This window comes from Molothrus aeneus, chromosome 6, assembly GCF_037042795.1.
Source record: "Molothrus aeneus isolate 106 chromosome 6, BPBGC_Maene_1.0, whole genome shotgun sequence".
Taxonomy (NCBI): domain Eukaryota; kingdom Metazoa; phylum Chordata; class Aves; order Passeriformes; family Icteridae; genus Molothrus; species Molothrus aeneus.
Genome location: NC_089651.1, coordinates 9,259,490 through 9,285,632, shown reverse-complemented (window position 1 = coordinate 9,285,632; position 26,143 = coordinate 9,259,490). Strand labels below are relative to the sequence as shown.

The 26,143-nt window shown below is 49.9% G+C and overlaps 1 protein-coding gene across 1 annotated transcript in view; it reads right to left on the bottom strand.

Moving 5' to 3' along the window:
* Positions 1-23,511, bottom strand: part of DAGLA (diacylglycerol lipase alpha) — a 56,821-nt gene extending 33,310 nt beyond the window's left edge. Inside the window, exons 1-2 of the mRNA XM_066551272.1 lie at positions 23,399-23,511; positions 20,921-21,010 (exon numbers count right to left, since the gene is read on the bottom strand). The gene's annotated coding sequence lies outside the window, so the exon portion shown is untranslated. The remainder of the gene's footprint in view (positions 1-20,920; positions 21,011-23,398) is intronic.
* Positions 23,512-26,143: the final 2,632 nt, after the last annotated feature.

The following is a 26,143-nucleotide window of genomic DNA, read 5'->3' as shown; positions in this document are numbered from 1 at the left end:
GACAGCCCATGGCACCAATTCCTGCCCTGTCCCACTAAATCCAACCCAGCAGTCAGGTGTGGTTACCTCACCACTTCCCAGAATATCCCAAATCCAGAGTCTCCTCTCATGTGCCGACACCCACAGCCACTGGGATGGATCTTCCAACCCATTTCGACCACCCATTACTGAAAACCTACACAATCCCCTCAAATTCCAGGAGATTCCATAGTTAACAGGCCGCTTCCAGCCTGTCACTCAGTTGAAGGAAATGCTCCATTCCACAAACAAAGCAAATGCGAAATTCCAACACCATTTGGATTCCCACTTCCTCAGCACAGAATAATCAGAGCACTGGGTACATTGCAGCTCTACCTTCACTTCCCTGGCCATCTGGAGACTCCCTCCCATCCCCATCGTGCCTGTCATTCACCACTCAGGATAGCTGGGATATCACAAACCCTGGATACACCTCCTGCACTTCCCAGCCCAGCTCCGTTCCCGTCATCCCTCGGCTGCATCCCACCAAAGCGCTTTCCGGAACTCTTCCACCCCTCCAGTTGGGCTCTCCCAGTTCCCAGCACCCTCTCCCAGTTTGAGAAGCAGGATATCAATGACAGCAACAAATATCCAATGTGGATTCCTTATCCACGGCAACAGATGGGGACAGAGCGGAGAAGCCTGTCACTCACTGTCACATACGGGAATACTCACTGTGGAACTGTCACTCCACTTACCAGGCTCCCAGGGCAGGAACATTCCCAATTTATTCCCAAAGATTCCTGAATTTAAACCAGGAGGTTTGGGGCTTTGCCCTGCTTTGGAAAGAAGGGAGATGACGGAAGGCCTGAGACTGGAAAACCCACCAAAAAAAGCTCTCACGGTGAGGACTCTTCAGCTTCATCCCAGCACAGCATATCCCAGGAACTGCTTTAAGATGCTGAAGATATAATCCAGCAGAGGAACTGGGAGGACCGGAAGGCTGGAGTGCAAAGAGCCCTGAGACCACTGACCCCAGCTCTGTGACAGCAAGAACCCTCACACTGTCCCTAAAACTGCTGGAAAGAGCCAAACATTCCCAGGATCTTGAAAGCTGAATCCCAGCACCAGCAGCCCCCAAGCTCCTAACACTGAAATAAGGGAAGCACATGCACAAGGAGCCCCCTCAGAGCCGGGCAAGACCTAGGGAAGCAGGAACCTTACATGGCATGTGGTCCAGCCGCTGCGCATCCTTCTCTCCCAGAAGGGTATTTCAGGAAAAGTGCATATCCAGGAAGACAGGCATCACAAGCTCAGGAGGGAAGAGCAAACTCTTCCTGCAGCCATTGAAAATCCCACTCGGCAAAGGGAAGCACGGCGTGGGAACTGGGATCTGCCTGCCGACAGTGCCGGGCATCATCCTCAGAGCAACTCCCTCCCTGCACCTCATTTATCCACCGGGAATGCCGAGAGCCAGAGGTCGTGACTCCCCCCTTCCACACCCCCCAGCACCCTCTGGAAGGAAGTGACATCATCCCTATTCTGAGGAGATTGTACGTGGATTGTGGGAAGGAGGACTGGGAGCGAGAGCGGGCGATGCTGTCAGAGATGCGGGGAGCCGGGAGAGGAGGAAAACCCTGGAGCGGCACAAACCTCCTCCCTCTTCCCACCGAGAAAGCGGGAGCGCTGCCGGGAGCCCTCGGACACAGCCATGGCATCGGGCTGGGAAAGGCTCCTGGCCACCGACTCTCCCAGTGAATGGCCAGGGGGAGGGGACTTGGATGGGACACAAAAGGGACACACAGAGGGGGCCACCCCGGGCACAGAAAGGAGAGACTGTTCCAGAGGAGCCTCTCCCGGCCTTTCCAGCCGTTAATTCCTTGTGACATGCTCTGGGCTATGACAGGATGTGGGGGAAGGGGAGAATTAGCTGTCTGTAGGGAAAGGCTTAGGGAAAAGAGCAAGGGAGAAAAACGCTACAGTGAGAAAACATTCCAGCTAAACCTTGGAGACTTAGGCTAATCCAACAGCCCATCCCATCTGACATGAGCCTCCTTAGGGAAAAGTACACCAGGAAATAAAGCTGAAGGAAAAAGGCTGTGCCTGGATCCTGCATGCCAGGAGCCCACCCACACCACAGCAACACCCCCGGAGTCACCCACTCCCTCCACCCAAATCCAGGCAGGATTTGCTCCAAGCTCCCAGAATCGCAGATTCCCGAGGCACCCACACAGCCCAATGCTCCAACCCCCTGCAATCCTCATCCCTGCATCCACAGGCTCACAACCCCCTGCAATTCCTCACTCCTATATCCAAAGGTTCAAAAACCTCTGTAATTGCCCATCCCTGCAAATCCCCATTCCTGCATCCACAGGCTCATAACCCCCTGCAAATCCCCATCCCTGCAATTCCCTTTCCCTGCATCCACAGGTTCACAACTCCCTGCAATTCTCCATCCCTGCATCCACAGGCTCATAACCTCCTGCAAATCCCCCTCCCTGCAATTCCCTTTCCCTGCATCCACAGGCTCACAACCCCCTGCAAATCCCCATTCCTGCATCCACAGGCTCATAACCCCCTGCAAATCCCCATCCCTGCAATTCCCTTTCCCTGCATCCACAGGTTCACAACTCCCTGCAATTCTCCATCCCTGCATCCACAGGCTCATAACCTCCTGCAAATCCCCCTCCCTGCAATTCCCTTTCCCTGCATCCACAGGCTCACAACCCCCTGCAAATTCCCAGTCCTGCATCCACATACATACAACTCCCTGCAATTCTCCATCCCAGTATCCACAGGTTCATAACCCCCTGCAAATCCCCATCCCTGCAATTCCCTATATCCCTGCATCCACAGGTTCACAACCCATTGCAATTCCCCATTCCTGCATCCACAAGTTCACAACCCCCTATAATTCCCCATCCCTGCATCCACAGGCTAACTCAGGATTCCCACTTCCATCTGCCCAAAACCTTCCCTTGTTCCCGACCTCCTGCTGTTCAGAGCAAAACATGGGAGGACAAACCCAGGCTGAAATCAGATCTGCTGAGAGTTTTTTCTCCCTCTGCCAGATCCCTGGGGATGTCTGCATGGAGGAAGCCCTACTATCCCAATATTCCCTCCCTACCTTTTCCCTCAGGCACCTGATGGCACTTTCACAAGACCCAGGTATGACAAAGCAATCCCATCTCATCTCTGCCAGCACCCTCTTCCAGCTGGCCTCTGCAAATTCCAGAGTTCTCCAGGGTGACTCACCCAAGGAAATTCCCTCTAAACAAGCCAGATGTTTGCCTTCACTGCTCAGGGCTACAGAATTCACCAAAAAGATTGGATTTGTAGGTCTCAGTGGATGGTTGCACGTGTTGCTAAAGGACAGAGCCCTTTGCTGTTCCACAGAAATCCAGCACCATGTCCCAGAATGCTGCCCCTCCCAGGATCCCTTTCTCTGGCTGAAATGTCACCATGATCCCCAGGAATGTCCCAGTCCCAACCTGCTGTCCCTGCTGGGAAGTTCAAGTCCAGGCCTGCCAGCTCCCAGCTCAACTTCTGAGGAAATGGAGCTGGAAAACCAAAACCAAAGGAGCTTTGGGTCCTGCCAGCTCCCATAGCAGCTTTTCCTCAGGAGTGATTTTCTGTTCCAGAGCAGAGGTGCTTCCCTTCTCCCTGAGAGCACATCCAGGTCATCTTGCCCAGGTGCTGGAGACACCTGTCCTGAGGGCACAGCATAGATGCTGCAGGCTGCGTTTTCATTCTGCAGGATAACAAACAGTTCACTTCCCTAACCAACAGAATTGTGGTCCCATCAAGTCACCCCAAATACTTCCTTCCCTCACCAGCATGTCTCACATGGAATATGAGCTTCCCATTTCAGGCTGGATCATTCCCTTGTAGCTCTCAGAACCTTCTCGTTCCCATCAAGCACTTACTGGAGTTGACGGAAATCATCAATTCCAGCTTGGATCCAACCCCATCAGGCCCCATCCAGCTGTTCTGAAGGGTTTTTAATGAGGCTCTTTCTGTTTCTGAGTTGGTTTCTCACAATCTGGGAATTGTTCTCGCCTTCCAGGGAGAAGGGGGATGGGTGATATCCATACAGAATGTCCTGAAGCTGGCCAGAGGAATTTGCATGGTGCAGCTCTGCTCTCAAGCCAGGCTGGGAGAGCTGGGATGGCTCAGCCCAGAGAGGAGAAGGCTCCAGGGAGCCTTAGAGCCTCTTCCAGTGCCTAAGGGGGCTCCAAGAGAGCTGGAAAGAGCCTTTGGAATAGGGCATGGAGGGACAAGACAAGGGGAAATGGCTTCCCACTTACATGGCGTGGGTTTGGATTAGATATTGGGAAGAAATCCTTCCCTGTGAGAGTGGTGAGGCCCTGGAATGGATTTTCCAGAGAAGCTGTGGCTGCCTCAAGCCTAGAATGACAAGTCCAGGCTGGACAAAGTTTGGAGCAACCTGGGATAGTGGGAAGTGTCCTTGTCCACAGCAGGGAGTAGAATGGGATGAGCATTCGATGTCCTTTCTAAACCAAACCATTCCAGGATTGAATACCAAGAGGGGAAAAATTCCACGGCACCAAAGGAAGGCAAATCCTTTCTGCCATTTCCAAGGGGCAGGAAGTATCTGCTGCAAGCAGTGCCTGCAGGAATTGCAGGGAAAGCTCTTCCCAGGGGGAAGAAGGCACAGCAGCTGCCGGAAGCTTGTGAGGAGAGCTCTGCCCTCACCGGAGGTGATTAAGGGAACAGACCTCTACTTTAAGGAATATTCCATGGATTCATGGAACATTTAAGAACCATATTTATAAGCAAATCCCAGGCAGAGATCACTGGCAAAAATCAACGGGGATTAGAATTTTGGGATATCTTCATGGCTACTTTGAAGATTCTCCTTGATAATCTCCCATTTTCCAAGGAGAATGGAATAAAAAGAGTCAGCAGCAGAGCCAGGGAATGAAGCTTGGAGACAGGAAAGGTTCAAAGAGCCTCCTGTGGCTTGGCACACTTTGGATGTGTCTCCCTCAGGATAAGGCCATGGCACCACAATCACCTCCACAATGTCATCGGGACAGAACTAATGGGATCAGCTTGGATCTGGAACTCCAGCACTGCCCACTGACACAAATTCCCAAAATAATCTCGGAGTATCAACTGACCTTCAAAACACAGGGAACAAGAACTTACCTGTTTGGCCCACTAGTTTAACCCCAAAATCCTGGAATAAATTCCTTGTAGCTGCAATGGTGAGGAATACAGGATCAGTGTAGCTGCTTCCCAGATGGCCCAGCAGTGATCCATCTCCATCCCACCTCATTCCTCCCTCAGACTCCTTCCCAAAGCCCCTTTGCCATAAACACAACAAGGTGCATGTTCTCCTCAGTAAAATTCATCCCCTTTTTCTGTAACTCCAAACTCTCCTGCCTTGGGTAGAAACAGGTCTCATGAATCCCACATTTCCCTCAAACACGCACGACATCTCCTTTCTGTTACATTGGGAATGATTAATTTTTAATAAGGAGACTCCAGTCTGCATCTCCTTGGCATGGACTTGACCGCAGCAGTGGAGTTTTCAGGAAAAATGGGACTATCTTGCAAACCCTAATGGATTTAGTGCAAGAGGATGGACAAATCCCAAAGGTGCCACTCCCAGCCATTGTTCCCAGTTAAAAGCAGGATAAGGGATTCACTGAATCTAAAAGAAACAAGGAAATTCTCCACTTTGGAATGAACCTCCTCCCAACAACTGGGACCAGTTCTGAGACTGTTCCCAGGGATCCCAGTCCTAGAAACCAGTGACACTGCACATACCAATGCTTCTCTCCACTGGATATCCCTGCACCACCCCATGGGCCAGGATTTGTCCACAACATCACCATTAGGGCTGGAAAAGCCACCCAAGATCGAGTCCAACCATTCCTCCAGCCTTCCAAGGCCACCTCTATCCTATGTCCCCAAATGCCACGTCCACATGGCTTTTAAATCCCTCTGGGGATGGGGATTCTACCACTGGAGCCTGCTCCAATGCTTTAAGACCTTTTCCATTGAGGAATTTTCTCTAATATCCAACCTAAACCTCCCCTGGTGCAATTTGAGGCAATTTCTTCTCATCCTGCCACTTATTCCCTGAGAGCAGAGCCTGATCCCACTCGACTCCACCCTCCTGTCAGGGATTTGTGGAGAGTGAGAAGATCCCTCCTGATCCTCATTTCTTGCAGGCTGACTCCCCCAGCTGCTCCTTGTGCTCCAAACCCTTCCCTGGACACGGTCCAGCACTTCCATGTCCCCCTTGGTGAAGGATCCACAGAGCTTTATTAATTCCAGACCTCAGCAACCATCCCTGGGCATAAAGGAAGAGGTTTGTAGGGAAAAGTTTATAAAGACAGGGATCACCGTGAGATACTCCAGCTGCCCAAATGAAAGGGAGAATAATGCTTGGAAAGGGATGGAAAAGCCTCACTCACACCTCCAAGATTCCCAGGACTTTTCTCCTTGACCTCGACAAGAGCACACCTTAACTCCAGAGCTCCAAACTCATCAGCCTATGGAAAATCCAAAGCCTGCACAAACACCTGGCTGAGAAACAAGGGAAGCCACCACTTTTTCAGGAATCTGGGAGTGGAGAAGGAACTGTCACACACAGTCCCAATGTGCTGCCAGGAATGGAGTTAAAAACAACCCCCAATCGTTGTCTCGATGCCGGCAGCTCCGCAATTCCACCCACAGTTTGTGCCTGCAGAGCCCACGGGCAGCTTCCCGACCACTCCGAGCTCGGGCAAAAATAACGGCCAAGTTGCCACGGGGGAAAATGTAACAAATTCCAATTAATTTGGGATTTCAAACAGAACTCCATGTTCTACAGGGGAATAAAATCCCCTACAACAAGGAAAGCTTGGTTTGAATGGGGTAGGGAACACAAAAGGAATACCCGGATGAGGTGATGGATACAGCAATAAATGCTCCCAGCATCCCAAATCAGCTCTCCCAGGTGTGGAACAACAGCTCCCTGGATATATTTACTGGGAATCACCGATCCTTGGTTTTGTTGGAATATCCCACAGCTACACACAGAACTTGGTAATTCCTGGTTGGAAAGCACACTGCCTCTGAGTTATTTATAGCCAAAACTCCAAGGGCTGGATTAAGCCAGCCAGGGCAAATCCAAGAGGTGACCAGTAATTACACAAGGAGAATTTTGGATGGAGCCTCATTTCTTTAGGGAAAGCTATTTTCCACTACAATCCTCGCAAATTCCTGACAGTTTTACTCCACCCTGGAATGCTTATCAGCTCAGCCTCCTTTTCAAAAAGACAGAAAAAAAGCAGAAGGAGCAAATATCCAGGTGAGATATTGAATTCAGAGGCGCATCCCTGTTCTGGCGCATCTGGAAGTGATGTGCCTTCTTCAGGAAGAGGGAGGAGAAGCCCAGGCATTTCCAAAAGGAACTGCATCTCTCCCCTCCTGCAAGCAGCTTCTTGGCTCCCTAATTTACACTAGTGGGCAAACAGTTTTCCCAATAACTTGACTCATTGCTTCAGGAATTCCCTGGGGATGAGTCACATGCAGGGAAAGCCACCGGGAGCGGCGCCGGGACCACCGCTGCCAACACGAGGAGAGCGAAAGAAGTGGGAGAACACAAAATCCCTGCCAAACTCGGGAAAACTGTGTGGTCAACACCATTCCTTGGCACTCCTTCCCTGCTCCCCCCTCCCCACAAATGTGCTGGAGAGGAGAACCGCATCCGGAGAGGCGGCTCCAGGCTCTGGAGCCATGGGAATCGTCAGGGAGAGGTTCCCTCCACGTGCATCTGCCCGCATAGGAGGCAATGCTGGCTCTGCACATCTCCCAGGAATGATCCTAAGGAAATTTAAACTAGGGATTATTTCCCTCCCTCCTGGAGCTGAGGGGGAAAGAGGGACACGTGGAATTCCAGGGCCTCCCACTTCTTACTCTACTCCCTGCTCACCAGCATTCCCAATTTGGCCTTTTTTCTGCATCACATCCCACAACTTATCTCAGGAGTTTTCCTCTTCTCAGATTCCATGACTAAGTGGTTAGGCAGGTACATGCCCAGCTGCAAGTCAAAAATGCTGGGAATCAGGGCTATCTGGAAAGGTTTTTTGGGAATCTAAACCCAAATGCGTATTTTCTCAACACAATTTGTCCTCATTAAACAGGGATCCTGGATCTGTGACACTTCCAGTCTCAAAAACCTTGGGAATGGCTTCAAACAGCCTAAACCTGACGTGGACATGACCTATTCCCACTTTCCTGATGCTGCCTGTTTATTTCCCTCATCGTGTCCCTGCTTGTTTCCTTGGCTGAGGACATGCCTGTATCCCACATTCCTAGAAATCAACCTGGAAAGAGGTCATGGAGGTCATACTTCCCAAAGTCCAAGTGAAACTTCCAGTGGAAGCCACCAACAGCCTATTTGAGGACTTCATCCTGTGGGAGTATGTTCAAGAGGGAACATTCCTGAATGCTATGAATTCCCTGAAAATGCCATTTCTGTGCTTTGCCTGTTCCTGTAACGCCCCAAACCCTCCCAGATTCCCACTTTCCAATATCTTGGGAAGCATCAATCTTACACTTGATTAAGCAGAATCTGCTTCTTGGCCCCAATTCCAGATTTTTCCCAGCCTCCAGTGAAAATCAAACCAACATCATGATATCCTGGAATCAGTTATTTCTGTAAGCTCATTTGATAAACCAGAACCTACAGGAATATTTATGGATTAAAAAACAAACCCTGAATTCATGTTTTCCCAGCAAGATCCGTGAACTAATCAGCACCATCCAAAGGACTGCTGCTATCCAGGGGCTTCTTTCCACACTGAATGTATCCACTTTCACTTCCATGTTTACCCTGGAAGCAAGGATCAAACACCAAAGTCCCGTCTGGGGAAGGGCCAGGACAGGAACACCTGTACAGGTGGGAATTTTAAATGCACAACAGCAGAGAAGTGGGAATTTCAGCCCAGAAATGTTCATGGCTGGGATATGGACATGGACAACATCCTCTTCCCCTTTTTCCTAAGCTCAATGGGAACATTTCAAGCCTAACTCTGGATTTCCAGCTGCAACTTCCCAAGAAATGTGCTTGATGTGCTTCTGCCCCTCTCATCCCAAGGCTTCCACCTCAACGCATGGGAATAGCCCTGGTAGTAAAAGAAAGCATCAGGCTGAGCATTCCCAGCAGAAGAATCCTGCTTTATTCCCACCTGGAGAACAGTTTTCTAAAGGAAGCTGCCAGCTCCCATAAAACTGCTAATTACAGTACAAATCCAAAGAAAGCAGGAGCAGGGAAGGAAGGAGGGAATGAGGAAAGGAGAGGCAGATTCCGAGTCTCCAGCTCATCCAAATGACAGCTTGGGAAAACTTTTCCTGCCTCCGTGCTTGCTCCTAAGAATAAATCACCTATTCCAGTGCTGCAGGACCCCAAAATTCCAGCCCCCATGGAGACCCTTGGGAGCAGCTCCCTCCTTCCACACCCCAACAGCTCCTCTCTCATCCTATCCCAAAAAGGCCCATTGTCCATTAGGAACATGGAGCTCACTGAGGAAGAGCACATGGAAAACCACCAACAGTCCAGCACATGCAGCTCCAACTCTCTCCCAAGTTTATGGAATTAAGTCCCAAATTCCCACCCCATGGTAATCAAATCCTGGGACTTACCAGCCTGCTTCTCCTCCATCTGGTGCTTGGGATAAAGATGTTGGAATCACCACAGAGAACAAATAGCACTGGTCCCACACCTCTCCAAACCACCAGGACCAACAGACCAAATGCTTCCTTCTCCTTTTCCTAGGAATTCCTACCCATCCAGCGCCTCCCTAATGACAACCAAGCAACCTAGAACTGCAGTCCTGGGCTGAATCCTGCCAAGCTGAACTCTCCAGACTCTTCCTCAATCCCAGATTTGTGATGGAAAGCAGGAATCCTCTTTTCCTTTTGCTTATGTAAGCAAGGATGAATCAAACCCAGGCTTCCCTGATCCTGTGTCATATTTAAGCCTTAAATATACTTATTTTTCCACATTCCCTTCTCCTTGGACACTCCAGGAGCTGCATTTCTGAATCCCAGCACACACATGCCTCCTCCTCCTCACCACCCACAGCCTGCACGTGGAGCTGATCCACAGTTTCTCCAGGCCCTCGGGATCTGTGCTCTCCTGGCAGCCACAACACCTATCACTCCCCAGCAGGGATCCAGCCCTGCCCACTGCTCCCCAGGGACAGCCAGGAGATAGGGATTCAGTTTCAAGCTCAGGAACTATTTAATTCCATAAGGCAGCTTTACATCTCCTCAATTTCCACAGGTTTTCCAGCTCTGACTCCTGGAATTACTCACACATATTTACTCCAACTTTTTCCTGCTGACACAGATTCCTTGTGCCTGTTTCTCCCTGTGGATTCATCACTACAGATCCTGGAGTTGGAACTGCTGATTCCTGTATCTACACTCTGATATCCAGCAAACTCGGTGACACAGGAAGCACGACTACACATTCCTGGCTGCAGCCATGGCACCAGGAATCTCCTGCTTCCATGCTTATTCCCTAATGGACACTCCTGGGGTCTCCTTGATACAATGACCTTGCTCAGCCTGGAGAAGGGAAGGCTCCAGAGAGACCATGGAGCTTTTCCAGTGCCTGAAGAGATTCCAAGATTGCTGGAAAGGGTCTTTGGATAAAGGCATGAAGTGACAGGACAATGGGAATGGCTTCCCACTGCCACAGGGTGGAATTAGATGGGATATTGGCAAGAAATTCTTCCCTGTGAGGGCGATGAGACCCTGAATTTCTCAGAGCAGCTGTGGCTGCCCCATCCCTGGAAGTGTCCAAGGCCAGCCTGGCTGGGGCTTGGAGCAACCTGGGCTAGTGGAAGGTGTCCCTGCCCCTGGCTGGGGGATCGACCTGGATCACATTCCAGATCCCTTCCAACCCAAACTATCCTGGGATTTTTCTCCCTGATACCACCAGTTTCCATACCCTCCTCACTTTCCCTTGTTATGGGGGAGTCCTTCAGCAGGGCTTGCAAGGAGCTTGTAAAGTTGTCACTCCAGGGACACTGTCCCTGCACTCTCAGCCACCAGCTCCAGAGCCAGAATTCATTTGGAAAAGCTGGACAAGAGGGAGGTGAAAGGAGGTGAGGCAGAAGCAGAGAGCCCATGTGACAAGAGCAGAGCTGCAGCCGAAGAAATCCCTGGAAAAGCATTCCTTGGCTCCCAGCAGCTGTGCAGGCACAAACTGAATGGCACAGATTGGAACTGAATGTTCCTAACAATTGGTTATACCACAGAAAACCAGGAACAATCCTTCCCAAGCAAACAGGGAGCAGGAAAAATCAACTGGCCACGTGTGGGAATGCACCAGCTCTGGAGTTGGGGAATGCCAGGCTATGACAGGAGGTAACTAGAAGAAGCAGGAGATGATCCAGAAACTAAATCAGCCATGTGATTCCTAAAATATAGATAGGAGGATCCCAAAACTGAGATGAATGTGCTCCTCCTAAAACTATCCCTAATTCCAGATGGCTTGGGTAGGAAGGGACCTTAAGCTCATCCCATTCCAGCCAGCCCCTGCAAAGACACCTTGCACTATCCCAGGTTGCTCCAAGCTGGTCTTCGACACTTCCAGGGATGGGGCAGCCACAGCTTCTCTGGGAAATCCATTCCAGGGCCTTGCCATCCTCACTGGGAAGCATCTCTTCCCAATATCCCATCTATCCCTGCCCTCTGGCAGTGGGAAGCCATTCCCATTGTTCTGTCCCTCCAGCCCCTTGTCCCAAGTCCCTCTCCAGCTCTCCTGGAACCCCTCTAGGCTCTGGAAGAAGCTCTAAGGTGTCCCTGGAGCTTTCTTTTGCCCAGGCTGAACATTTCCAGCAATCCCAGCCTATCCTCAATTCATGTCTGAATTGAACAGGAGAAACATCCCCTTTCGAGCAGGATCACCCTCAGGGCTGTACCTGGATTTCCCACCTGGCTGCTGGACATCCTGGATCATGGCCAGGTGATCCCAATCCTTCTCTACCAAATTCAACACCCCCACAGCTTTTGGAAAGCAAATCCATTTTTCCAAAGACAAAATGGGCTCAAATCTTGTCCAGGGAAGTTGGCAATCCTCAGAAAACAGGAAGGATCCCTGCTCCAACAGCACAGGGATGCATTTTGCAATTGATTTCCCCTCCTCCAGCAGACGCGAATTCCAAACAAATTTCACACTTCAATTTATAATCCTAACAGGATTATAAGGAAAAAATCTGTTCATTGGGATCTACTTCAGGACAAGCCCCTGGCTCCCAGCCCAACCAGTTTGAAGCTGCTGGAAAAGAAATTCCTTTAGAAATTCCTTTTTTACTCTCATTCCCGAGGCAACGCGTGGCCATCCTGGTAATTAAATGGAGTGCCTTTGCAGAGATTCCTTCGGCAGGATTGGTCCAGGTGTGGATTTTCTCTGCTTTTCTTTAATTATCTTATAATTAACCATGAAGTATCCAATCATCCAGAGCTTTTTCAATTAAGCTTCAAAAGGAAATGCCTGGAAGAGCTCTTGGTGGCAATGCTCTAATCAGCTGGGAAGAGATCACAGGCACCAGAGTTGGGGTTTGGTGACTCATTCCGTTATTGCCAGGACAAGTGAACTTCCAAAGCTTGAAAAAATTCCTTTATTCCACCTTTTTCAGTTCACATCTTCACCCCTGATCAGAGCTCAGAGGCCTGGGAGCAAGATGATATTGTAGTTAACACAGTTGATTAAAGAATAATAATCAAGCTCTGAAGGATCAGGAATTACCCCTGCCCAAGTCCGACTCTTCTCCATCCCAGTCCTGTGCCTCTTTTTGCCTCAGTTCCTTGCCTCAGCCTTAAATTCTGAGCACAGGCACAAACTGAGATCTCCTACAGTTCTCTTCTGGGCAGCAAGGGAAAATACTCCCAGACTTTTTGATAAGGAATAACAGGAATTTTGCCTGCATCCTTGTGGAGATGTTTTGGGATCCCACAGCCCAGGGGAGAGGCAAATTGTCCTCAAATGACAGGCTGAGACTTCTGTGTGTCCAACAGCACGGACAAACGGATCATGGAATTGTTCAGGTTGGAAAAGCCCTCCAAGATCATCCAGTCTAACGTTCCCCAGCACCGCCAAGGCCACCACAACTATCCCAAGTGCCACATCCATGCAGATTTTAAATCCTTCCAGGAATGGGGATTCCACCACTGGAGCCTGTTCTGATGCTTTGCAACCCCTTCCATGAAGGAATTTTCCCTAGTATCCAACCTAAAACTTCCCTTGGCACAACTCCAGTGTCACTTGTCACCTGGCTTGTCAGATGGCTTTGATTTTTTTTCAAAGAGAAATTCCAAAGGTGTCTTGGAGAAGGGATCTCTTGAGTGCTCCTAACAGCTCCCAGAATTCCAGGAGCTTCTCACACACCTACCCAGCCAGGTTCCTGACAGTCTTTCCCACATTCCACAGACAACACACCTTCTCCAGTGGGGAAAAAAGAAATCAATCAATGTCTCCAACTGATGACATTCCTGTTTTTGCAACTTCCCATGGATATTTAAGGATTTATAAAGATCCCATGGATATTGAATGATTTTATTTTTACTGCAAAGAGGGAAACAGCAGAGCACACAGACCCAGGGAATATCCAGCTCCAGCATTCAGCCTGGAATTGTCCAGCACAGGATGAACCCAAGCATTCCTTAAGCTGGAAAAACTCCATGTCAACAGGTTTCTTCCTCCCTCCACCATATTGGTTGCTCCCAGCTGGGATCAGTGTCCAGCAAAAGATCAAATGATCGCTCTGGAGTAAGGGAATCAGGTTATGGAATGACACTAGGAATAATTCCCCCCTCAGTTACATGATTTCCTGGCTGGAATTTTCAAGGTGTTCCAGCTGCCAGACTGAAGCTGGAAAAGGGAAAAAGGACACTGGGATGACCCCATTCCTTTCCATGAGGAAGTTTTAAATTCCAGCACCAGCAGCTCACACATCCCCTTCTTCCCTCTCTCCCCAATAAGCCAGGAAGGAGACAACATACCAAAATGGGAAAATTCTGTGTTTCCACCAGGAAAGCAGCGGGGGGATAGGAAGGGACAATCCAGGCTCTGAAATGTATTGGGATAAAATCTCACCTCCACCCTCATCCAGCTCTTCCCAAGTCCACCACAGGGTTTAGCATTACCAGGATGGGAGCCAAAGAATCCAGAGGTAAACATCCAAGAGAAAACAAGGAGGGAAGGGGTTGGAATCACTGGAAAAGCCAGCAGGAGCTGCCTCTTTAACACCCCTCCCTCAGCTGCCAGCACCCAGGAATCCCATTCCTGCTCTGGGCTGCCAGCAAGGAGTGACCTCTGGAGAACACAGATCTGTCCACCAGCAGCACAACTCACCCCTTTTCCCTCCTACAACGATCCAACACCCCCATTTCAGGGAAATCTGAGGCACAATTCCGTGATTTTCTGCAGGGAAGAACAGAAGCTCTGAATCCCCCACGTTTCTGGGGTGGGCTTTTCCCCCGCTCCAGGAGGAAGATGAAGTCATGTTCCCAAAATAGTTCCAAGGAAAAAGGCTCCAAGGAAGGCAGAGCTCCCCTTCAACTGGAGAGCTGAAACTTCCCTGCCCTCCAAAGGGACAGATGAATTCAAATTCCATTCTGCAGCATTGGAAACATGGAAAATTGAAGTATTAAAGTACCAAGTAATAATTAATAACAGCCACTAATTAATCAAAAATCCAAATTTAGAGGGAAAAAAAAGACAACCCCATTATTACAAAATAAGGGATGACAACCTTCAGGCAGAAGTCCCAAATCCCAGATTTATGACCAATTAAGGGATTGGATCCCTCAGGCAAGAGTCCCAGATGCGCTGACCACAACCCAGCCATGGTGCAGTGGCAGAAGAACCCTAGGGAAGCTCCCACAGGGAAAAACTGCACAGCTGCTTCAGTCAGGATCCCAGCACACTGAAACCCAGGCCCCATCCCATGGCACGTGCCTGTTTTCCAATTGGATTTGGCTGGAAACGTTTAAAAACCACAGTTCTTCCTTAACTGACCTCTCATCTTTTTCCCATTTCCATTTTCTAAGTGAACTTTGGGGCTGCAATTCCTCTTCCCTCACACAACGCAGACGTTTTCCTGAATTCCCCCCCCCCCTCCAGCCTTTCTGAGCACACATGGGGCAATATTCCCAGGAAGAGGCATGCAGACAGGACTGGGCAAAGTCCCATATTCCTTGGGAGCTATTTAAACAACAGCTGCACAGAAACCAGATTTCTCTGTCCTGAATATCTTATCTACTTCCAAGGAGGTGGGAAAAGCAGATTCAGGAACAGCTTAACCTGGAAAAGCCATCCCAAGGGGGTTTCTAACCCTGCTCCACAAGCATCTGGAATCCAAGATGGTCTTTTCGCTGCCCCCCTCCCTAAAAAAAGGAACTCTGAGCTGCTGAGTCAGCAAAAAAACCCAGCAGGGCGGATTTGGGCATCTCCTTATCCAACTTGTAATTAACTCCGAGGCCACAGAGCAACCTGGAATGGGAAAACTCAGAGCCAGGAGCCAACTGAGAGAGAAGGAATCTTGGTTTTCCACTTAAGTCAGAAATTAAATGCCTTTCCTACCTTTTCTGACAAATCTTCTTATAAATGAGAACTCCAAGCCTTGCAACTCCCTGTTCCCATAGGAACATGAGAACTTCCAACCTCATCTCCTTTTCCAAGAGCAGCAATGTCTAATGGAGCCTCAGCAGCTGGAATACTATAAACACTGGGAAAAGTAAAAGAATAATTCTCTCATTTCTCCTCCGAAAAGGGAGCAGCAGCCACAGCCCCAGGGGCCACCAAGTCCTGAATTCCTCCCTTTTCCTCTCTCCTAATGGGATTTTTCTCACTTTTTCTCCCCAAAAAAACCCAGAGTTTCAACAAAAACTCCATTTTGAAATGCAAATTCCTTGGAAAACCCTTGCAGTCAGGTGTAAGGAGCTGAGCAAACACCAGGATAGCTATCTCAAGTACAGAGCAACAAATGGTCACGTTGTCTGGGAACAGGATCTCCTGCTTATCCAGGCCTGGACAACCAGGAATTCCAGTATCACACCCTCTGGCACAAAACCTTTTACCTCTGGACACTGAGGCAGAAGATCCATCTGCTTTCCTCCTATCCATGTAAAACTTCCAGGCCCTGACACACTGGAATGGTGAAAGCATTCCAGAAGGAAAAGTGGATTTGCTCCCACTCTCCACCCAAAACCTTCCCTAAATATTAAGGTTGAGCCAAACAGCACCTGCTGGAAGAACAGAAAGGCCAACTCACTGTTTATCGGGAATGCTGAGCCCTCGTGCTCCAGAGCAGAGGCTCCAGGGCTGTGTTTTCCATGCCAGGCAGGAGGGAGTGTTTTGGCCCAGCCCCAGGGAACTCGGAGCTGAGCAGTTCACCAAACAAATCCACGTTAACATTGGGATTTTGGTGTCATAAATCAGGTGCTTTCAGGTGAAAAGGTTCCGGATTGTTCGGACCACACCCTTCCACGCTTTTTGCACTCCAAAGGGCAGCATTTCCCAGCTCTGGCACACAAAAGGCAAAATCCTGCAGCTACAGGAACAGGCACCAGGATGAGTTCTTCCCATTCCATCTGGTTTTCCAAACCCCCTCTATCTAGGCTTTTCTGGAATGAGAAGCCTCAGTTCTTAGCAGTGGGAAGCGCCTCTCACTCTCCACAATCCACATCCTGCTTCCAAGTGTTGTTCAATTAAGAGTTAACATGGAAAGGAAAACGAGGAGAGCCTCTGGAAAATGACAGGATAAATACAAGGGCAGCTGGGAACACCAAGGACAACAGGATTCCAATATCCCTGTGGGCTCCATCCAACTTGGGATATCCTGTGATTGACTCGTCCATTGCACAACACCCCAAGGTTTTAAGAGGATAATTGGCTGAGGACAGTCCAGGATCCCCCGTGTTGGAGAGAATCCCACATTCCCTGAGGCGACTCCGCCTCTTCCTCAGCCTGCCCAGGTGACACCTCCCCAGCACCTTGTCCACCCGGTTGGAGCTGCCGCGGAACGCTGAACTAATCCGAGCCTTGGGATGAGCATCCAGTGAACAAACACAGCGCATTCCCTTCCGCTCTCCTGAGCCAGAAGGATCTGGGTGAGCCCGGAGTCGTTAAAAGCCACCTCGGATCAGTTCCGCTGCCTGAATCCCCTCAGCGTATCCCAAAAACCCGGAACCGTGAGTCCTTACCGGGCTTGCGGATGTCGCAATTCCAAAAGTTCACTTCCCTGTCTTGTCATCCACCAAGAGAAGGAAAATCTGGCAGGATCATTCCCCTGAGGACCAAACTAAACCTTGTGTGTCCCAGGGCATCAAGGCAAAATGTGAGAATCCTTGGAGTTCCTACCCAGAAATGGCTGGAAAACAGGGTTCAAGCCATTCCAGGGAACAAACAGGTAAGGAGCCAACAAATCCATGGACACAAAACATGGGTTATGGTATGAAGGACATGGGAAAAGTTGGGAACATCAAACCCCTCAGGAGTGCCTGGCCTGCACATAGAGAATCATGGAATTGTTAAGACTTGGAAAAGACTTTTAGGATCGTCAAATCCAACAATCAACCCACTTACCCATGTCCCAAAGTGTCACATCCACATGGATTTTAAATCCCTTCAGGAAAGGGGACTCCACCAGTCCCTGTTGCCCTAGGCAGCATCTTCCAGTGCTTTACAACTTCTTCCATGAAGAAATATTCCCAATATCCAACCTAAACCTCCACTGATGCAGCTTGACGCCGCTTCCTCCTGTCCTGTCATTTGTTCCCTGGGAGAAGAGCCCAATCCCACCTGGCTCCCACATCCAGTCACGGAGTTGTAGGGAATGAGAAGTTCCCCCAACCCTTCTTTTCTCCAGAATAAAACACATCCTGCAAACTCACACGTTAGATAACGGAGAAACTTCCAACACTGGCATGTTCCCGATTTCCCTCCCCAAATTCCTGCTCCCCACCTCACAAGGGAATTTCACCAACTCTGCCAGTATTCCCAGGAGGCTCCGCACTTACTCAGCCGCCCATTCCCGAGCATTTTCTGCAGCTTCCCACGTGCTTCCCACCTCCCAGCTCGCCTCTCCTCATTCCTCCGCCCTCATCCAAGGGGAACACAAAGTCAGAGCAAGGCCCCAGAGAGTCCCGAAATTCTCCTTGCCAGCTGGGATTCCATAAGGCAAAGGGTTCCATGCAACAAATCCCTTTATCTCAGGCTCTATCAGGCCTTGGAGTAACCATGGATAACACTGGATTTGGGGATGTGCCCGTTTCCTACTGAGTTAAATTCGATTATGGCACTGGAGGTGTTCAAACGAGCTCAGGGAGAAAATATGATCCCTTCTTTTTTTTAAAGGCCAAAAGACTCTTTTCCAAAAGCAACACATTGATCCAGGAATAGCCACAAAATTTAGAGGGAAGAAGGTTTTCCGGACAAAGCAACCTGTGGCTTCCCACAGAAGTTTTAACACCACAATTCCACAAAGGGGAAGGGAATTTTGCCCCTGGATTTGTCAGTGAATTTTGAGGAAAGCTCTAATCTTTCCAGTTTTGGAACATGGATGTCTCTTTTTCCACTAGAAAATAAGGGAGAACTGACAAAGGTAGAGGGAAGAGCAATCCCACAGAGCACAAAATCTCTCCACGAAATTTTCCCTTATTCCCTACTCTATCCAGGGAAGAAAATGAGCAGCACAAATCACAAATTCCTGCTTTTATGGGAAGTTTTTCTCCTTCCTCTGACAGGGCATATGTTTTCCCCTCTCCAAGGAAAAATCCAGTTCATCCCTGAATGCTCTCATTTAGGGAAATGCTGGTTGTCATTAGCGGATGCTCTGGTGCCATGGAGATGGTGACAAACAACTGAATCAGCCGGAAAAAACCCGGAGTCACAAAAAGGGGAATGTGCTTCCAAAGGTTAAACGTGGCCCAGAGGTACATGAAGAACATTTATAGGATCTGGATATCACCAAGAAAGAGGGTGCCCAGGGAAGTTGTGGATCCATGGAAGTGTCCAAGGCCAGGTGGGATGGCGCTTGGAGTTTCCTGGGATAGTGGGTGAGTTTTAAGGCCCCTTCCAACCCAAATCATTCCAGGATTCTAATCATGGCATCCAAGCAGAGCAGGATAAAGTTTTTCAGGACAATCCCCGGCTGGCTGAGATGCTGGAAGCTCCTAAGCAGCACCTGCCTTGTTCTGATTTTCTGGGAGGTGAAACAGTTCATTTCCCACGGGAGAAAACAGCACCAATTTGCAGGATCATTTATCAGACCCAATGGGAAAAGCCAAGCCTCCAGAGGCTCCCAGTTTGGAGCTGAAATCCATATTCCAAAAATACATCCAGGCTGTGTCAACACCATGGATCTGGGCTGCAAAGACAAGCCATGACAAAATAATAAATTTCATCCCAAAGGATGCAAAGCTGTGGAAATTCCAACTTCCAGCAGACATGGAGCAGCAGGACACATCCAAATGGGAACCTTCCAGGGAAGAAAAGCACCTTTCAGGGAAGAAAGGGCTGAATTCCATCCCAACCTCCCCATTTTCTATTTGCTGCACTGAACTATAATAGGAATGTCCTGAATTTTCCTGTTTCTTCTCATTATCCAGTTCAAATGTTTTAAGGTGGCCTGAGGGATTCAGCATTTTATTCCAAAAGAACAAGGATAAGGATTCTGTCCTGCAGCCTGCCTGGATGTAAAATCAGGATCACTCAGATCTGTGGGGATAATAAAGCCTTCAGGCCAAGAAATCCCAAGGAAACAGGTTCCAGAGGAAAAAAGTAGTGGAAAATGCTCATTTAAGGTGGCATTCCCATATTTACTGATGGCTATGAGCGAGCTGTACTGGGATATTTGCCACTGACTTCTGATGAAATGGCAAATGAAAAACAACAGGAAAACTTGAAGGCTCTAAATTACATCTTGTATCCTGTTTTCAGGGAAAAATTCCTATTGAGCTCAAAGCCAGCCCTGAAGAACCCACTTGTTTTAATTCTACACCAAGGGAACACGTAGGAACCAAAATCTCAGCTGGAAGGGAACAAAAAGCCAGGAATTTTCAGGCAATTCCACAGATCTTCAAAGAGGAGCTCAGAAGGCTCCTCAAAGAGAGGGATAAATGCCAATGGATGGGGCAGGATGAGGATTTTCAGGGATCTGCTGGAGCACAAGGGCAGTGAAGCAAGGATTTGAGTTAAAGAAGAAACTCCTGGATTAAGAGCCCAGGACAGAATTCCTGACAGTCTCTGCCTGCCATGCAGATTTCCAGCTCCTGCTGCAAGGAAGAGGAAAATAATCCAAAGCTTTTTTTAATTTCATCTTTCCAAAGAGATCCAGAGGTAAGGAATCCATGTGCCTTCCACTGGAAAGAGGGGAGAATGGAAAGAAAAGGAGGAAGAAGGAATGCCTGAAGGTACAGGGCTCATTTTTCCTGAAACTCTGTGGGAATTACTTCCTGTATCCAAAATCCCTGCTAGGGTCCAGCAGCATTTTTGTCCATATTTCAGGGTAAGATATTCCTCAGCAGGGCAAACCTTCCCATTTTTTACCAAAACCTGGAAGACCATTCTAATTTCTTCCATTTTCAAAGTTCCAAGCTGGGTGGGTGCTGCACCTGGCAAATTTTCCAAGGATTTTTTTCTCTGATTTCTCCCTAAAAATCCACACAATAAGGTATAGAAACACACCTGAATTAACAATATCATGTATGAAATAACAAAAATATCAGCTCCAAACTGGCCTGGAATGAAGAGCCTGATTGACTCCCATCTATCCCAGCAGGAATAAACATCCCAGCACTCTCTGCAGATCCCACAAAAGTCCATTGTCACACTTCCCATGGCACAAAGGCCACTTTCATCTGCTCCCAATGCCCAAAAAACTCCAGCCCTGCAGCTCCAGGAGCAGATTAAAATGGTTTCACTCACCCCATCTCAACTGCTGCGTCTTTAACTGGAAATTCCTCAAACTCCAGGGCTCAATCCAGCACGGGATGTTCTTATTCATCAGCTGGATCACTGTTGGGAGCAGAGGTGGAACCAAGGGTCATTTATTTGGGAAAGATGGAATGAGAGGGAGGAAAAGCAGGGTGTAGGGTCCCTAGAATAAAGCTGTGTGGTCTAGGGGAAGTAAAAAGGTTTAATTCTCCCCCAAAAAAGTCTTCAGACAGGACAAGGATGTTTGGGACAGAAGAGAATTCCTGCTGCCTTAGTCCAAGGAAGTTTTATAAATGACAGCCAGGCCTGGGAATGACTGGAAGCTTCTCCAAACTCTTCTCCATCCAAAGCTGAGCAGCTTCCCAAGCTTTACACTCTCCAATTCGAACACTTCTCCTCCCTACATCCTTCCAGCTGCCTGGAAAAGACCCCCAAAAACCAGGATTATACCACTTTAAGGAAAAATTTCTAAGGCACACAAGCCGTAAATCCTGATTTTGCAAATCCATACAATGATAGGGCAGCTCTGAAATCCAAGTGACCTCGTTTGGAGCAGCCAGCTCTCAATTAATTAACTTCCAAGGGGAGGGAGAGCAGAAGGAGCAGGACTGAGATTCCCACACAAAGTCCAAAAAAACCCCCTCAAGCAGAAGGGTTTTTTTTCGGTTGCTCTAATTGTTTGTCCAGAGAATTTTAACAAAGTTTCCAAAACGTAGGATTTTTTTTACTCCTCACATTTTTGGTCATTGGGAGGAGCATTTCCACCCTTCTCACTTTCCCTCCTGGCACAGCACTTCCCTTAAATCCCATCATTGCACAACTGCCCCTCCCCAGCCCTCCAAAAAGGGAACGGGTGGACACAGCCCAGAGAAGCTTCCCTTTCTCACCACCCTTTTCCCAGCAACCACAGAGGGATTTACAGCATTCCCTCTCTCCAGGATTCAGATCTGGCTGTGCAGGTAGCAGGCAAAAAGTGCCCTGTGTCTTAATTTAAATGGGAATTCGGGTCAAATCAGGATTTTTTTAGGTCAGCACTGTCAAAGTCAGTACCTGCAGTACATAGTTCATATCCTTAAATCCCTGATTTTGACCCTCTTGAGTAAAATTTTGGACAGCAGAGCTGCCAACTCCCAAATTTCCAATTTAAATTCCTACTCAAAGGGGGAATTTTATCCTGCTCCTTGCTGAAGGGTTTTGGCTGCAGAAATTCCAGGTTATTTGTATCATCTACCACGTAACAGATGCTTTTCCACATCTCTTGTCCCTGTTGGGCATTCCCGACCCCCTCAGCCATTCCCAGTCCAAGCTGGCACTGCTGGAATTTCCCCAGCAGCTTTAAGACCCCCCGTGCAACTTTCATGACCCTGAAAACCAACACCTGGTACAACAAACACCTTCCCCCAGCTCAGGTTTCCAACTTGGAAAGCTTCTTCCAGCAGTGTCCACAGGATACACATTTCAGCCAAGCCAATGCCAGAATCACAGAGAGTCCGAAGCTTTCCAAGAGCCACTTCCCACAATTTCATTATCTCCCATTTAAGAATACTCAGCCTGACCACAAAAACTCGGATGCTTCTCCCTGTCCAGCCAGGAGGATGCAGCAACTCATCCCCACTAAGTTTCACCCGGGGGGAGATGAATATTCCCACCTTGGAATAGTCCTTTCCTTTAAAACCATTCCCCAGAGTTTTGCTGCTTTCATTTCCCAGGGTTCTATATCCCACCTTGGTGAATTATTCCGTGATTTCCCACCTGGAGCAGGCTCTAAGGACCATGGCATGCACCAGGCTCGGCAATCCCCATTCCCATATTCCCAGTGCCAACTGAAGCCTGTCCCAAATGCACCAGCAGGTACTAATTCCCAGAATTGGGCACAGCGGGAATTCTGGCCGAGCAGCCTGGCAGCATCCCAGCTCCAAGATCTCGGAGCGACATTTCCCTTACTTTCATAAGGCTATCTCACTTCTGCAGCTGCCTGCGATCCTAAATTTGGGAATTTTACGGCCACGGCTCAGCATCCGCCCGCGTTGCTCAAGTCAGGTACCGTTCCCTGCGGGAAGTAATAAAAGCTGGAAGCAAGAATCCCTGTGTCACACCCACACCGCAGCTTCTCCTCCCTGGACATCTCGCAGCACCGCTCCCGCCTCCCACCGCAGCATCCCGACTCCCGAACGGCGGCATCACCTTCACGCCTCGCACCTGCCCGGGCCAGGATGGCGGCTTCCCAGAGGCGCAGGTGGAATCCCACCGCTCCCCACGGGGCGCAGGCCACACGGAGCGGGGCCCTCCCGCCGGGAATGCCGCCCTTCCTGCGGGATCCAGACCCCTCGGGCAGCACGGGCCTGCAGCCCAGCGGGGCGGGGGGCGGCGGCGGGCGCTCCCCCGGCCCTGCCAGCGCCCTCCCGGCTCCCCCGCACCTGCCGCAGCGCCGGCCCCCGCTGCCGCGCCATTCCCATCGCCGTCCCTCACCTCGCTCCCGCTGCCGCCGCCTCGGAAGCGCCGCGGCCGCCGCCGCCTCCTCCATGCCGGGGGCCCTGCGGCCCCCGATTCTCCAACGCCGCCTCCGCCCTGCCGGGGCCGCCCCCGCCTCGCCGGGGCCGCCCACTGCGCCAACTGCGTAAGGGCCGCTACGCAACCTGCGGTCGCCACGGCAACCAGGGGTGCGGGGCGCGGCGGCGCCGCCTGGTGGCGCCCGGCGGTAGCGCCACGGGGCGGGGCAGTGCCGGGCCGGCCGCGATTCCAGCGGGGAATTCTCGGGGGGATCCAGGGAACCCCGCCTGCTACGGGCAGAGGCCGCTCCTGGGCCGATCCTCACCTGCCCTACCCGTATTATCACAGAAAGATACCACTGGAATCACGGAAGGATCCCACAGGAACCAATTCCCTTGGAAAAGACCTCCAGGACCACTGAGTCCAACCTGCGACAATCCGTGCCTTGTCTCCCAGCCCGGAGCGCTGAGTGCCACATCCAGTCATTCCTTAAACACCTCCGGGGATGGGGACTCCACTACCTCCCTGGGCAGCCCCTTCCAGTGTATCATCACCCTTTCCATGAAGAAATTCCTTCTGGTGTCCGATCTGAACTTCCCGTGGCACAAGTTCGGGCCATTTCCTCTTGTCCTGTGCCTTGTTCCCTGGGAGCACAGCCAGGTTCCAACCTTCCTGCCCCTCAATCAGGGAATTCAGGGAGCAATAAAAAACTCCCCTCAGCCACACCTGGGGCTCTCCCAACATCCCTTCCCTCTGGAAAACTACCCAGCACAGCACTGTGGTCTCCCTCACGGAGGGCACTCTGCTTTCAATGCCCAGCATGGAAAAGCAGTCCTTTCCTATCAGGAAAATATGTTCCCAATAGAGATGGAGAGAGCTATTCACAAGGGTATGGAGTGACAGGAAAAGAAAGAATGGCTTCCCACTGACAGAGAGCAGGGTTAGATGGGATATTGGGAAGAAATTGTTAGACCCTGGAATGGATTTCACCAGGAAGCTGTGGCTGCCCCATCCCTGGAAGAGTCCCAGACCAGGCTGGACCAGCCTCGGAGTAACCTGGGACAGTGGAAGGTGTCCCTGCCTGTGGCAGGGGGGCTGGATCTGGATGAGCTGTAAGGTCCCTTCCAACCAACCCCCTCTTCCCAAAAAACCCTTGTGAGGAGGGACACACCACAACAACCATCCCCTTTGGGAGGAAGGACAGCGATTCCCTTTGAACACGGCAGCTGCCATCATCCAAGGACACAACTTAGATGCTCCTACTGCAAAAAAAAAAAAAGGCATTGAAAAATAGCAAAAAAAAAAAAAAAAAAAAAAAAAAAAAAAAAAAAAAATCTCTGTCCCAGAAAAGCTGATCCAGCAGGTAATAGCAGCACATCCTCGCCTGCCCATTCCTCCTTAAAGCAAGTGGAGCAGCCTTCAAATGGTCTGCTGGGTGATATCACCATACCTGGGAAATAAAACAGCCTGACAGGGGCGGAAAAACATTCAGGAAAGGCTTTGAAGCTCCGGAATTCATTTGTGCCGAGGCCTTTGTATCCCGTTCAGGCAGAAAAATCCCCCTCACGCTCATTCCCAGTCCCTTTATCTTCCCAGACAGGTGCAAAGTGGCTCCGCTTTGGATGAAAAGCTGCTGCCAAATTTAGCATTCCAACAAATCGTTTCATCCAGCCTGTGGCACTTCCAAGGTCTCCCTTCGGCAAGATCCGCTCCCGGCTGGGCAGGCACCCCTGGAAGCCCCAAAACCTGGAGCAGACAGAGGGAAGAAGCTCAGGAAGACTGGAAATTATGATTTTATTCAGGGAAGTACAACCAGAAGCCATCCGAGGCTTTCCAAGGGGTGGGATAGAGCACATCCCAGCCCAGATCCTGCCAATTAAGGGACACAAGGTGATTAATCCGATACAGCTCAGGATTTCTGCCTTCCAGCAGCTCCAGCAGTTTCCAGCCTGGCTCCACCGAATTGCAAGGGTCAGACCACATTTATAGCCCAGCTCCAGGGTCAGGATTCATCCCAGTGACCCCCAGGGCTCCGTTCCCTGACTCCTGCATGGCAGTGGCACCATTTACAGGCAATTTCAGAATGTTTTGGATAAACTCGATGCCTTTTAAAGCATTAAGGGAAGGATTAATGCCCTCAGAAATCCCATTTTTTCCCCCGCTGTCATGACACGGAGGGCGGGTGGCGAAGCATTTAAGGGAATAAAGGAATTAATTTGAGCCTGTCACAAAAGACATGATTTTCCCTGATTTTCACATGGATCTGTCCCCACCTCCAGCCTCTGGAGCAAATCCATTCATTTCAGAGCTTCCCAACCTGTGGGAAATGGTTGAGTCTGGGTTTAAATGCCTGGGGCAATGGTGTGGTGATGTACACACATTCCTGGGAATCCTACACCTTCAGAGGGATGTAAGGGAGAGTTAGAGCATCCCAGACATCCATCAGCTGGGTTATCCCTCTGGATAACCCAGGTGCAGTGTCTACATCAGGGCTTCACCAGCCATTTCACAAGGAAACCTCCAAAGGCCCCACTGGCTTAAGGAATTCCTAGTCCTTACTCACCTCTGGATGGATCTGTGCTCTTTGTGCAGGAACGACCAGGGAATATGAGGGAGAGGGAATTCTGTGGTGTTCTTCCAGCTGGAGCATCATTCCTCCACACATGGACATGGCTCGGGGCTGTTCCACACCACAGCCTTGGAATTCTCCATATCAGCTCCCAG